Source organism: Megascapheus bottae, chromosome X, assembly GCF_031878675.1.
Source record: "Megascapheus bottae isolate mThoBot1 chromosome X, mThoBot2.hap1, whole genome shotgun sequence".
Taxonomy (NCBI): Eukaryota; Metazoa; Chordata; class Mammalia; order Rodentia; family Geomyidae; genus Megascapheus; species Megascapheus bottae.
In genome coordinates, this window is record NC_143547.1 from 45,116,836 (window position 1) to 45,129,902 (window position 13,067).

The 13,067-nt window shown below is 37.0% G+C and overlaps 3 pseudogenes; all 3 read right to left on the reverse strand.

Annotated features, from left to right (window-relative positions):
* Positions 1-3,666: 3,666 nt before the first annotated feature.
* LOC150040974 (serine/threonine-protein kinase 31 pseudogene) lies at positions 3,667-5,682 on the reverse strand (annotated as a pseudogene).
* Positions 5,683-5,864: 182 nt separating this feature from the next.
* LOC150040975 (serine/threonine-protein kinase 31 pseudogene) lies at positions 5,865-6,425 on the reverse strand (annotated as a pseudogene).
* A 426-nt stretch (positions 6,426-6,851) lies between these two features.
* LOC150040976 (serine/threonine-protein kinase 31 pseudogene) lies at positions 6,852-12,145 on the reverse strand (annotated as a pseudogene).
* Between the last annotated feature and the right edge of the window lie 922 nt (positions 12,146-13,067).

The window sequence follows — 13,067 nt, forward strand, 5'->3', positions numbered from 1 at the left end:
TTAAAAAATCATATATTCTGCTATAACTGGATTTAATGCCCTGTATACTTCAATTAGGGACTGTTGGTCTGTTGGTTCATATCTTTGTTGGTATTCTGTTTAGTTGTTCTGTAAGTTCCTAAAGAGTAGGATGATGCCCATCAAAAGATGGGCCAAAGACTTAAAGAGAGTCTTCTCCAAAGAAGAAATAAAAATTACCTGTAGACACATGAACAAATGCTCGACATCTCTGGTCATAAAAGAAATGCAAATCAAAACAATTCTAAGATTTCACCTCACTCCAGTTAGAATGGCCAGGATGAAGAAAACTAATAACAACAGATGCTGGAGGGGATGTGGCCAGGAGGGATCACTACTACACTATTGGTGGGAGTGCAAACTCGTTCAACCACTATGGAAAGCAGTATGGCAGTTCCTCAAAAGGCTAAACATAGAACTCCCCTATGACCCAGCAATTCCACTACTTGGCATTTACCCAACCATCCAGAAACAAGGACATGCTAAATCCACTAGAACAACGATGTTCATTGCAGTACTATTTACCATAGAGAAGATATGGAACCAACCCAGATGTCCCTCAGTTGATGAGTGGATCAACAAGATGTGGTATTTATACACAATGGAATTCTATGCTGCTGTCAGAAAGAACGACATCGCCCCATTTGTTAGGAAATGGAAAGACTTAGAAAAAATCATATTAAGTGAAGTAAGCCAGACTCAAAGGAACATAGGCTTAATGGTTTCCCTCATTTGCCATAATCAGTAGAAACTTTGGACTCTTCTAGCAGAGATTTGCAATCGAGCAAAACCTAGATACATAAGGCCATACAGTATGATGCTAAATGAAAGGACCTCTAGGATATAGAAAAAAAGCCATATTATGAGTGATTGTTGTCCTTAATGTACTATGTTATCTCTCATCTCTTTTGCTTTCCCTTGGTTATCTCATATTGTTACAGTGTTTCACTTTGTTATCTGATATATTGGATATATTTGTATTTGGTTATTTGAAGTTGGATAGGAAAGGGGGGAAAACAAGATGAGGGTGAGTTTGGGGGTGAGGGAAATGGGGACCAAGACATGAGAAAGGGTATCAATGTATGTGAAGTAATGCACCTTCCATCTGGCGAATGTAATGTAACCCTTCTATTAATTACAATAAAAATTATATGAAAAAAATGAAATAATAAAAAGAGTAGGATGATGACAGTATACTGTAATCGTAATTTTTTTCTGTGCCTTTTTCATCTCTCAGCTCTTGCTTTTGGCATTTTAAGGATGTGTTCTTTGGTATGTACATATTTGGAATTGTTTTCTTTCTTGTGGATTTACCCTTTAATCAAAATAAAATGTCCCTCTTTGTTAGTAGATATCTAATAAGCTTTAAAATCCACTTTAATCATGGAAGTCAGTTTTACTTTTCTCATTATGCTCTATCTCTTCCCCTTGTCTTACATTGTAAGTACTTAATGTCATTATGACTTGGAATGAAATTATTATGGACAACATACTGGTAAATAGTGTTTTTTTAATTCTACCATTCTATCCCTTATGAATCAGTATATTTAAATCATTGACATTTTAGGTACTTATCTATACATGAATTACTGAATGCTTTAAATTGCCATTTTTTGTTTTCTTTGGGTTACTCAGTTTCTCTTTTCTTTCATTTATATAGGTTATTTGTCATGGCACAGGATTATGTGTTGATTTATTTATAGTTTATCAAACTATCAATTATAGTTCTTAGTAGATACTCTGTTATATGCAAATAATACATGCAAATGTATTCCTTAAATATACAGATATTGACTTTATGCTACTTTGAAAAATAGAAACCTTATTTTCAATTAGATATAATTGTCTTTTTTGAGTGTGAATATTTATTTATTTTTAAATTTTATTTTATTTTGTTATTGTAAGTAATAAAAGGGTTACATGATATTTGCCAGATAGAAGGTGCATTAATTCACATACATTGATACCCTTTCACATGTCTTAGTCCGCATTACCCTTCCCCCCACCTCCCATCTTGTTTCCCCCCCTTCCCTATCCAATTTCAAATAACCAAATACAAATATATCCAATATATCAGATAACAAAGTGAGACACTGTAACAATATGAGATAACCAAGGGACAGCAAAAGAGATGAGAAATAACATAGAACTTTAAGGACATCAATCATTCATTATATGGCTTTTGTTTCAATATCCTAGAGGTCCTTTCAATTAGCGTCATACTATATGGCCTTACGTATCAAGGTTTTGCTCTTATTGCAAATCTTTGCTAGGAGAGCCCAAGGTTTCTACTAATTATGACATCCTATAGACTCTACTCTCAAGCTCCTTGAGCTGATTCAAAATTTTGGAAGGGTAGCAGGGTATAAAATTAACCCTCAAAAATCAACTGCCTTCCTCTACGCCAACAGTGAGAGGAATGAGGCAACAATCAGGAAAGCAACTCCTTTTGCAATAGCCTCAAAGAAAATAAAGTACCTAGGAATTACCTTAACTAAGAATGTAAAGGACCTTTTTGATGAAAACTTTAAAACCCTGAAAAAGGAAATTAAAGTAGAACTGAGGAAATGGTGCAGTGGCTCAAATGATAGAGGTCTAGTCTTGAGATAGCCCAAGGACAATGCTCAGGCCCTGAGTTCTAGCCCTGGGACAGAAATTAAAAAAATGAAGTTGTTTTTCTGACTTCAGTCTTACTCTATTTTTGAAGAAACTCTTATGCATGTTTTTCAACTATTTTTACTTGGGATGTTTATCTGTTCATTTTAAGTTGCACAAGTTTGTTTTTAAGTGAAGTGGACATATTTTAATTAATCATTATATTTCTAAAACTGGATACAAAGTAGATGCCAAGTAACAGTCATTGAATAAAATAATTAATCTTCGGGTCGGGAGTTTGGCCTAGTGGTAGAGTGCTTGCCTAGCATGCACCAAGACCCAGGTTCGATTCCTCGGTACCACATACGTAGCAAAAAGCCAGAAGTGGTGCTATGGTTCAAGTGGTAGAGCTCTAGCCTTGAGAAAATTCAGGGATAGTGATCAGGCCCTGAGCCCAAGCCCAGGACTGGCAAAAAAAAATAATCTTCATCATCAATCAGCCAACATCTTGCAAATATGTACAGTACTTGTGTCCAGTAATCTACAATAACCTTTCCTCTAAGTGTCACAATCTATTTAATTTCAGGAAGTGCAAACAAAAAAATCCATAATAACTCCCAGTTAAGCAAAATTGTGTAGCATATAAACAGTTTTAGATAAAACTAAATGTCTTCTACTTTTAATATAAAAGATACAACCCAATTTGTATCAAAATATTTCCATATCTTTAACAAAGCTAGACAATGGTTTATTTATTTATTTATTTATTTATGTATTTATTTATTTATTTATTATTTAGGCCTGAGCACTCACGCTGGACATTTTTGCTCAAGGCTCGCACTATACCAACTGAACTACAGCTCTACTGCCAAACTTTTACTGATTTATTGGAGATAAGTGTCCTACAGGCTTTTTTGTTCCTGGTCCAGCTTCGAAATGTAGTCCTCAGATCTCAGCTTTCTGAGTAGCTAGGATTACAATTATGAGCCCGTGGCACCAAGTTTAGACAAGGAATCTTCAAAGGAGCATCTGTATCAAAAACAAAGTAACTAATTATTGATCACAATTTTTCTTTTTTCTTTTTTCCTTATAGTTGTCCAATTTCTCCATCTTTAATTCACCTTCCCTTTGATATTAAATATATTCAATCTCCTTTTCTTCTGGATTTGAAATTGATTTTCCCTTTCCCAGCAAGGAAGATCAAGCTTTCAAAACTTGTTCATAGGTCATTGAAGTTGTAAAATTTATCATGCTACATCCAGAGGAAGGATTTTACATTATCATCGAAATGAAACTGATCCCCTTTTGGGATTCCATGTTCATTTGTCTCAAATTCACAACCAAAGGCAGCCATACGCATATAAGTCTGACCTTACAGAAGGAGATTTCTGCATTTTCAGTTCAAGTGATATCAAGATCAAGTCCACAAACCCGTGTTCACTGAGGTTCATTGACTCACATATTTAGCACAGTCAAAATCTCCAATAAGTTCTTGTTCATGATTTAAAGCAAATACATTGTCTTTACAAATTTATCTATGAGTTCAATGTATACAGGTCCTTTCATAAATTTCAAAGCTTCTTATGAAGTTAAAGATCTAGCTTGAAATGCACTCACATTTGCCTAATGATAGCTTGATACCATCAAGTAAGCCATATAATCAGACTTACACAAAAAATAACAATAGTAATGACAGTAACCAGTAACAAAGACTCTTTTTTGGCCAGTCCTGGGGCTTGAACTCAGGGTGTGGGCTCTGTACTTGAGTTTTCTCAATTATAGCACTCTATCACTTGAGCCACAACACCACTCTCAGCTTTTTCTGTGTATGTGGTACCAAGGAATCAAACCCATGGCTTCATGCATGCTAGTCAAGGACTCTACCACTAGGCCACACACCTGACCCCCAAGACTCTTTTTAATTTCTCCCCAAGTTCAGTAATAGATAGCTGCTCTGAGAATCACCTTGACTTCTGAACAAGTACTCATTAAAAGCCCTCTTAAGAGATGACCTGTCAAATACTGGTAGCTTACCCCTGTAATCATGACTGCTCGGGAGGCTGAGATCTGAGGATTGCAATTTAAAGGCATGCTGGGCCAACAAAACTGTGAGACTCCTCTTTTTAAAATCAGGGTGAAGTATAGAGGGGTTGCAGTTACATTCATAAAGTAGTGAGTACATTACTTCTTGAACATTGTTACCCCTTCCCACATTTTTTTCTCATCATTTTCCTCTTCATACTCCCCTCTCAAGTTGTGAAGTTCATTTCCAAAATATTTTCTTGTGAATATTGCTGTTATACTGGATCAGCCTTTGTACTTTGTCTCAATATCTTGTTTTACCCCTTCCCTTCTCTGATTCAAATAAACAAATAAATGTATGTACAATAACCAGGTACTAAAGTCAGATATAGCAACAACAGGGAAAAAAGAGAAAAACCAAATCAAAAATAAAATTGTAAAGAAATAACTTCACAGGGCTAGGAGTTTGGCCTAGTGGTAGAGTGCTTGCCTAGCATGCGCGAAGACCGGGGTTCGATTCCTCAGTACCACGTACATAGAAAAAGCCGGAAGTGATGCTGTTGCTCAAGTGGTAGAGCTCTCGTCTTAAGAAAGCCCAAAGATAATGACCAGGCCCTGAGTTCAAGCTCCAGTATTGGAAAAAAGAAAACAAGAAACAACTTCACATAGTACATCACAAACAACAACCACAAGGATAAATCCTGTTTCCCTATCCTGGAGTTCATTTCACTTAGCCTCATCCTATATGACCATATACACATAGCTTTTGAGTTATTGCAGTCCTCTGCTAGGAAAATCCTAGGCTTATACTAATTATTACAAATGAGAGAAACCATGGAGCCTATGATCCTTTGGGTCTGGCTCACTTCACTTAGTATGATTTTTCTAAGTCTTTCCATTTCCTTATGAATTCGGATGGCAGCATAGAATACCATGAGACACTTCTCTCCAATTAGAGAAAAGCCAGAAGTGGAGATGTGGCGCAAGTGGTCAAGTGTGTTGAAAATGAACTGTGCACCTCGTAGATGGAGAAAAGCTGGGAGACATCAAGGGAAGGGTGATATTGTCCAGAAAGAAATGTGCTCATTACCTATTTATGGAATGGTAACCCCTTTGTACATCACCCTTGTAATAACAAATTTTTAAAAGCCTCAACTGAGGGGTGGCTCAAGTGGTCAAGTGCAGCCTTGAGTGAAAAGGCCAAGGGAGAGTGCCCAGGCCCTGATTTCTCAGTCCAGTACCAGCACATGTATGCACAAAAAGGTCTGCCAATGAATTTCTGAGCATACCACAGAACACTTGCCGCTAAGTGCCTTCATGGGTTCAGCATCAAGAATATCTCATATCAGGCTCCCAATAAAAAAGTTCACCAGAGTTCATATATTTAGATAATCATATTTCAGGATGAAACGGAAGCAGCTCAGGGAGCCATTTCTATGGCAAGCTGTTCAGCTTCTCATATTCTTCCCTGTCATGATAAATTTTCTGAAAGGCACTATTTCATAACTGAGTTATTTCTTGTTTTATTTTCCTCATTTCAGATCCATCATGGTCATCAGACTCTTTCAAATTATTCTTTTTCAATCAATTTTCATCTCAGTAGAGACTTTAAGCCTTCCAGCATCTTCTTAATGAGCAACAAGAGATTCACACTAGGACTCTTATTTAAGTATCCAGTAATCTGATTTTTGAACTTGGATTGCAGTGTGGCAATAAGCCTTTTCTCTGAGCAGATCTTCTATAGTATTTTCACCGTATGCTTTCAAAATAATCTCATCTGCATCATGTTGCCCAACCAGATATTACTCAGTCTTTTCTGGGATGTTTTTACCAGTATTGCCTACTGTGTCTTGAGAAGTCAGTGGCTTTTCCAAAAACAGATTAAAGGGCTGGGAGTTTGGGCTAGTGGTAGAGTGCTTGCCTAGCATGCACAAAGACCCGGGTTCGATTCCTCGGTACCACATACATAGAAAAAAGCCAGAAATGGTGCTGAGGCTCAAGTGGTAGAGCTCTAGCCTTGAGAAAGTCCAAGGATAGTGCTCAGGCCCTGAGCTCAATCCCAGGACTGGCAAAAAAAACAGATTAAAAAAAAACTGTAGGGTCACTGACAGTGGCTCATGCCTACAATTCTTGCCATAGAGCACAACTGGAGAAAAAGCTAATGGACAGAGCCAAGGCCTGTGGTTAAGCCCTAGTACCAACACATACACAAAACCTTACAATGCTCTAGTACCATGGTACAAAGATGCCACAGAAAAAGCTGTTTCACTCCTAACATTGGCTAACCCCTTTCGTTTGTCACACTTAAAGTAGGAAAAAAAGTCTATTTGTTACTCCAGAGTTTGCTCCTTCTTTTGCCTGATCATACACCACTTGTAAAGTCGTAGATAAATCCTGAAGTGTTTTTGAACACTTAAAACTGTAACAAGCAGAAGCTCATCTACTTTTAGGATTAAAAACTTCCACTGCCTTGTATAGCTTCTGTCACACTTCATTTCTTTCCACAATCAAAACAGTCCATTCATTCTCATTATAACAAGTTCTGACCTACTCCTGGGCCCCTTGTATTCTGCCTAAATTTTCTCTAATTTACACAAAGAAGCTGGAGTAATAATGCAACTTTCATCCAACATTTGCATAACACCTTAAAGTGTCATTTCCAAAACTGGTGTTGACATACCCAATTTCTTTCAATATTTCCAACTTAGCTGCCAGAGTGCTCATTCTGGCACCTGAACAAATTTTTCACAATGCTTTCTCAATATTTGGTCAGATCCATGGTAGCTGATTTCTCTGTGGTTCCTGGGGAAGTCTTATATTTTTCGTTCTAGTGCCTTTAAACATTCACAAAAAAAAAAAACCTCAACTTCAAGCTTCTCATTTTCTTCAATCAGATTTTAGTTCTACTTAATTTTTTTTGTTCCACTACTAGAGCTTGAATTTTGGGCCTGAGTGCTGTTCTTGAGCCTTTTCATTCAAGAATAGCACTCTGCCACTTGAGCCCCCAGCTCCACTTCTGGCTTTTTGGTGGTTAATTAGAGATGAGACTCTCAGTAGACTTCTCTATTTGAAACAGGCTTTAAACTGAAACCCTCAGATCTCAGCCTCCTGAGTAGTTAGGATTACAGGCATGAGCCACTGGTACTCAGTAGCAATAACACACTTTCATTTTGCAGTACCAGATTCAAATCCAGATGATCCTGTTTTCTAAATAAGTTCTTTAAGCAGCCAAGCCACAAGGTCAGCTCCTGCTTCATTTTGCCTGTCTGACATTAGACTCTAAATTAATGTCACTAATACGTAAATTGCCCTTTAAAAATGTCACAATATTTCCTTAATTATTCCATCCTTCAAGTGAAAAGTTGAGCCTCCTTTAAATGTACTTATTGAAGATTGACAGCTTTGATTTTTACCCCAACAATGGAACAGTATTCTTGAGGTTCCACAAAGAAAGTGACCTATAATCCAGTTTCTTTTTCTTGCTGAAGTGAATGATAGAAGCGAGTTTGCATTCTTCTACAAATCTTGTCTTTTCACCTCCCTCCCCTATATCCACACTGCCATACTCACCCTAAGTATATTATTTCATATTAAGGAGTTGCTTTAATCATCATTTTTTGCCAGTTCTGCAGCTTCAACTCAGGGCCTGACCACTGTCCTTGGGCTTCCTCAAGGCTAGAGCTCAACCATTTGAGCCATAGCATCACTTCTGGCTTTTTCTATATATGTGGTACTGAGGAATTGAACCTGGGTCATTGTGCATGCTAGGCAAGCACTCTACCACTAGGCCAAACTCCCGGCCCTTAACTCATCACTTTTATTTCCTTTTCAAAACTCAAACGCCCTATAAGCTATTCAAAAATGGAAGACTTTCAGTACTTTGCATGTGTACAAACACATCCTCAGAAAATAATCCTCCATAAATCTTTAGGTCAAACTTCCTTAAAACTGGATTTGCCATGAGGATAAATTCAATGAAAAACCAACCTTCATAATATTATGACTTCCACTAATACCATCTTTTTGTGTGTGTACCAATACTGGGACTTGAATTCAGGGGCTTATACTCTGGCTTCAATTTTCCCACTCACAGCTAGCACTCTACAATTTCAGCCACAGCTAAACCTCTGGCTTTGTGAACAAGCCAGGGTAGGGGTGGGGCTTAATTGGCTGTAAGAGTCTCAAAGACATTCCCACCTAACCTGGCTTCAAACCTCAATTATCAACTTCCTAAGTAACTAATATAAGCATGAGGCACCATTATCCAAGTCTGTTTATATTATTTACCATAATATGTGTCGTCATACATTTGGCTAATTCTAAAAGACTCATTTTCTGGCACTGGAATGCTAGCCCAAGTTCCTCTGGTCACAATGCTCAGCCTGCTACCAATGTTAGCTGTTGGCCTGCTATGGTTATTTATACACTGCAGATATCCAAAATTCATCATATACATGGTTTGTCATTATTGTCTCCCATTCTGTGGAATTTCTTTTCAATGTCTTGGCATACCCTGGTGGACCGAAGGTTTTCATGTTAACCAACATCAATTACTCCATCCCTTTATTGTCTCTATTTTTCTTGTCATGTGAAGAAATAATTACTGGCTATAAATTCATTCAGAATTGCTCTAAAGTTTTATTCTAAGCATATTTGGATTTATACATTTAATCCTCCCATTCAATTGGAGTGGACAGGCATGGTGGTGAACACCTGTAATCGCAGCACTCCCAAGAGAATTGTGACTTCAGAGCCAGCCTGGGAACATAGCTAGCTGGTGGTCATCCTGGGTTATGCAGAAAGACCTGTGTCAAAATTTCAGGGTCAATGGACTGGGAGCCTGGCCAAGTGATGGAAGAAGTGCCTGGCATGCATGAAGCCCTGGATTCCATTCCTCAGTACCCCATACACAGAAAAAGCTGGATTTGGTGCTGTGGCTCAAGTGGTAGAACGCTAACCCTGAGAAAGCCCAAGGACAGTGCCCAGGCCCTGAGCCTGGCAAAAAAAATCAGAGTTGATTTTAGTGTCTGGTGTCTGGCAAAGGCCCAATAATATCATTCTTTTGCATATAGGTACCCACTTTCCTCAGCCTTGTTTTAGAAATTTTTCATAAACAATACTGACTTCTACTTTCATCTTTGTTTGCCTTTTCCTTTCTTTACTATTAAATTTTAAATATCTTTCTTACCATTTTTGGCAGGCAGTACTGGAGCTTAAACTCATGACCTCATGCCTACTAAGCAGACATTCTACCACTTGCACCACATCTCCAGCCTAGAATCTTTTTTTTCCCCTATTGAATGATTTTAAAATGATTTCCCTAAGTCAACTGACCATAAATGTGATGATGTTTTTGTTTCTGGTCTGTCAGTTCCTTTCATTTAATTGGTATTCCTATCATTATGCCAATACTACTCTATTTTAACTATTGGTTTGGTTAATGTAGTGTTTTATGTGGATGTTTACGGTGTTTTGTTGTTGTTATGAGTATTAGTGTTTTTGTTTGGGGTTTTCTTTTAGGTTTTATGTACTAAAACTTGAAGTCAGAGCCTTGTGCTCACCGAGCTTGCACACTCATGACTTGTGCTCTACAGCTTGAGCCTCCAACCCCAGCATTGTATAGATTCATTGCAGATAAACATTGACAAACTTTTCTGTTTGGGCTAGCTTCACCTCCAGGGTTCAGCCCACTAAGTAGCTAGGATTATATACATGAACTACCTGCAACCAGCTTGTATATGATTTGGAGGTTTATTGTTTGGGGGGAATTCTTTATCTGTGCCAGTCATGGGGCTTGAACTCAAATCCTGAGCAATGTCTCTGAGCTTTCATGCCCAAACCTAGTGCTCTATCTCTTGAGTCACACCTCTACTTCTAGTTTTTTGTTGTTTAATTAGACCCAAGACTCTTACAGGCTTTCCTACCCAGGCTGGCTTCAAATCATGATTTGCAGACCTCAGCCTCATGAGGAACTAGGATTATACTGGTAAGTCATTAGCGCCTGGTTGATTTTGTTTATGTGACTCAGAACTTTACTATGCAGCACAGGATGATCTGAAACTCATCATGTAGATGAGGCTGCCTTCACATCTGTCTATGATTCCCCTGCCTCAGCCTCTCAATTGCTGGAATTATAGGCTTATACTACAACTGATTACTATCGTCTTATAGTAAATCTTGAAATCAGGGAGTCTTCCATCATACTCTTTTTCAAGGTTATTTTGTCTATTTTGCATCCACTGAAATTCCATATGAATTTTACAGAATTCTTTTCTTTTTTTTTACAAAAGTATTTTTGGAATGTTGATAAGGATTGAATCAAACCTGCGTGTCATTTTTATAGTATTACCATTTTAACAATTAAATTTCTTTGGTAATTTTTCTTTGTTTGTTTGGTTGGTTGGTTGGCCTTTGAACTTGGGGCCTGGGTGCTGTCACTGAGTTCTTTGGACTCATGGCTAGCGCTCTACCTCTTTGAGCCACAGCGCCACTTCCCAATTGAACTTCCATTAATATAGGGTATCGTTCTAGTTTCTTAATCTTTTTAAAATTATTTTCAGAAAAATCTCATAGTTTTCAGCATAAAACTTATGCCTCCTTAGTTAAGTTTATTCCTGAATATTTTATTGTTTTTTAAATTATATTTTAATCTTTAAATTTTTCTTTAAATGAAGCTAAGCATTGCAAGAATGGCGATAGAAGGGAGAGAATGAGAGAGAAATGGGGAACAGCTGATACCTAGCAAAAAAGAAAGAAATGTACATGTCACCAGTCTGGAAGTAATAGTTTTATTGGCAATATTTGGGGTTAAACTTTTTATTTAAAACTTGAGGTTTCCGCATTTTCCATCATTTATAACTTTTGTAGATTAGAAGGATGATGCTTATTATTATGAAAGTAAAAATGTGATTGTGACTTTAGCTAAGTATAACTATACCACAGTACTGTGAAATATATGAAATCACTTAATCTCAATAAAGACATCTTTTGAGGAAAGGAATTTGAAACTCCAAAAAATTATCTTTAAGTGGTTGTACAAGTATTGCCAAAGCAGTTTATAAGTGCATTGCAATGAAATTACTTTTGCTATTATTTTGAGACAGTGTCATTTGCAATCTTTCACTCTGCCTTCAGCTGCCGGAATTACAAGCATATACCCACTACACATGGCTGAAATTGTTTTCTTAATTTCTTTTACAGATTGCTCTTTGCTAACACAAGTGCAGCTGATTTTGTCTGTTGGTTTTGTTTCCTGTAATATTGATGGATTTTCTTAATTGAGCATTCTTGGGTGTGTGTGTGTGTGTGTGTGTGTGTGTGAACATGCAAGCATGTGTGTGCTCACACACATACTCTAGGATTTCCTAGATGTAAGATAATGTCCTCTGTAATTATAGTTTTCCTTCCTTACCATACTTGATATATTCTGTTCCTTTTCTCTATCTGGGACATAACTGCCCTGGATATAACTTCCAGTATTATTTTGGGTACAACTGGTGAGAGCAGTCATCTTTGTCTTGTTCCTTGATCTTAGGGAAGAAGCTTTAAGTCTTCTACTGGTGAGTAGGAGATTAGCTTTTGATTTTTCATATGTAGTTTGTTTTATGCTGAGGAAGATACTTTCTGTTCATAGTATATCAAATAATTTCATTATAAAAAGTTTAGATATTTTCAGATATCTTTTCTGCCTCAATGGGAATGATTTTTTTAGCTTTTTATATTTCATGAATGTGATGTGCTATATTGATTATTTTGATATATCGAACATGTCTTCTATGCTTGCAATAAATCCTATGGCCACGTTACACCATCCTTTCAATCTATTATTGTATTTGTTCTGCCAAAGTTTCTATTGAGGGTATTTAGACCTACCTGTAAAATGAATATTTGTTTGTTTTTAATTCTCTCTTTCAAGTGTTAGTCTGTTTATATGTAAGGGTGATTCTCGTTCCATAGGATAATTTAAGAAGAGATACAACTTTTCAGATTTGAGGGAAGGAATTCAGTAATTGGTGTTATTATTAAAAAATGTGAAGCCATATATTCTTCGAATTTTATGAGGGCATTATTATTGATGCACTCTTTACTTATCATAGGTCTATTTTTTCTTGAGCCAGAATTGGTAGTTTGTGAGTTTCTGGAGATTTGTCCATTTTTGACTATGTCATTCAGTTTTCCAACTTCCAATTGCTCTTAGTATTGTGTTGAAACCTGGTCATGGAGCATTCTGGAGATGGAATGAGCTCAGAATTTTATGAATTAAGTGGTTTTAAATAGAGCCTAACTAAGGAGATATTTACCTATTTGTGCTTTATATATCCTGCAAAACTATAGTCAGTATTACTAGCTACAGTGCGTGGGGGAAAATTACTAGCCATAGATTGTTTTGTTTGTTTTTTTTCTTTTGTTTAATCAGCCAGTCTCGGGGCTTG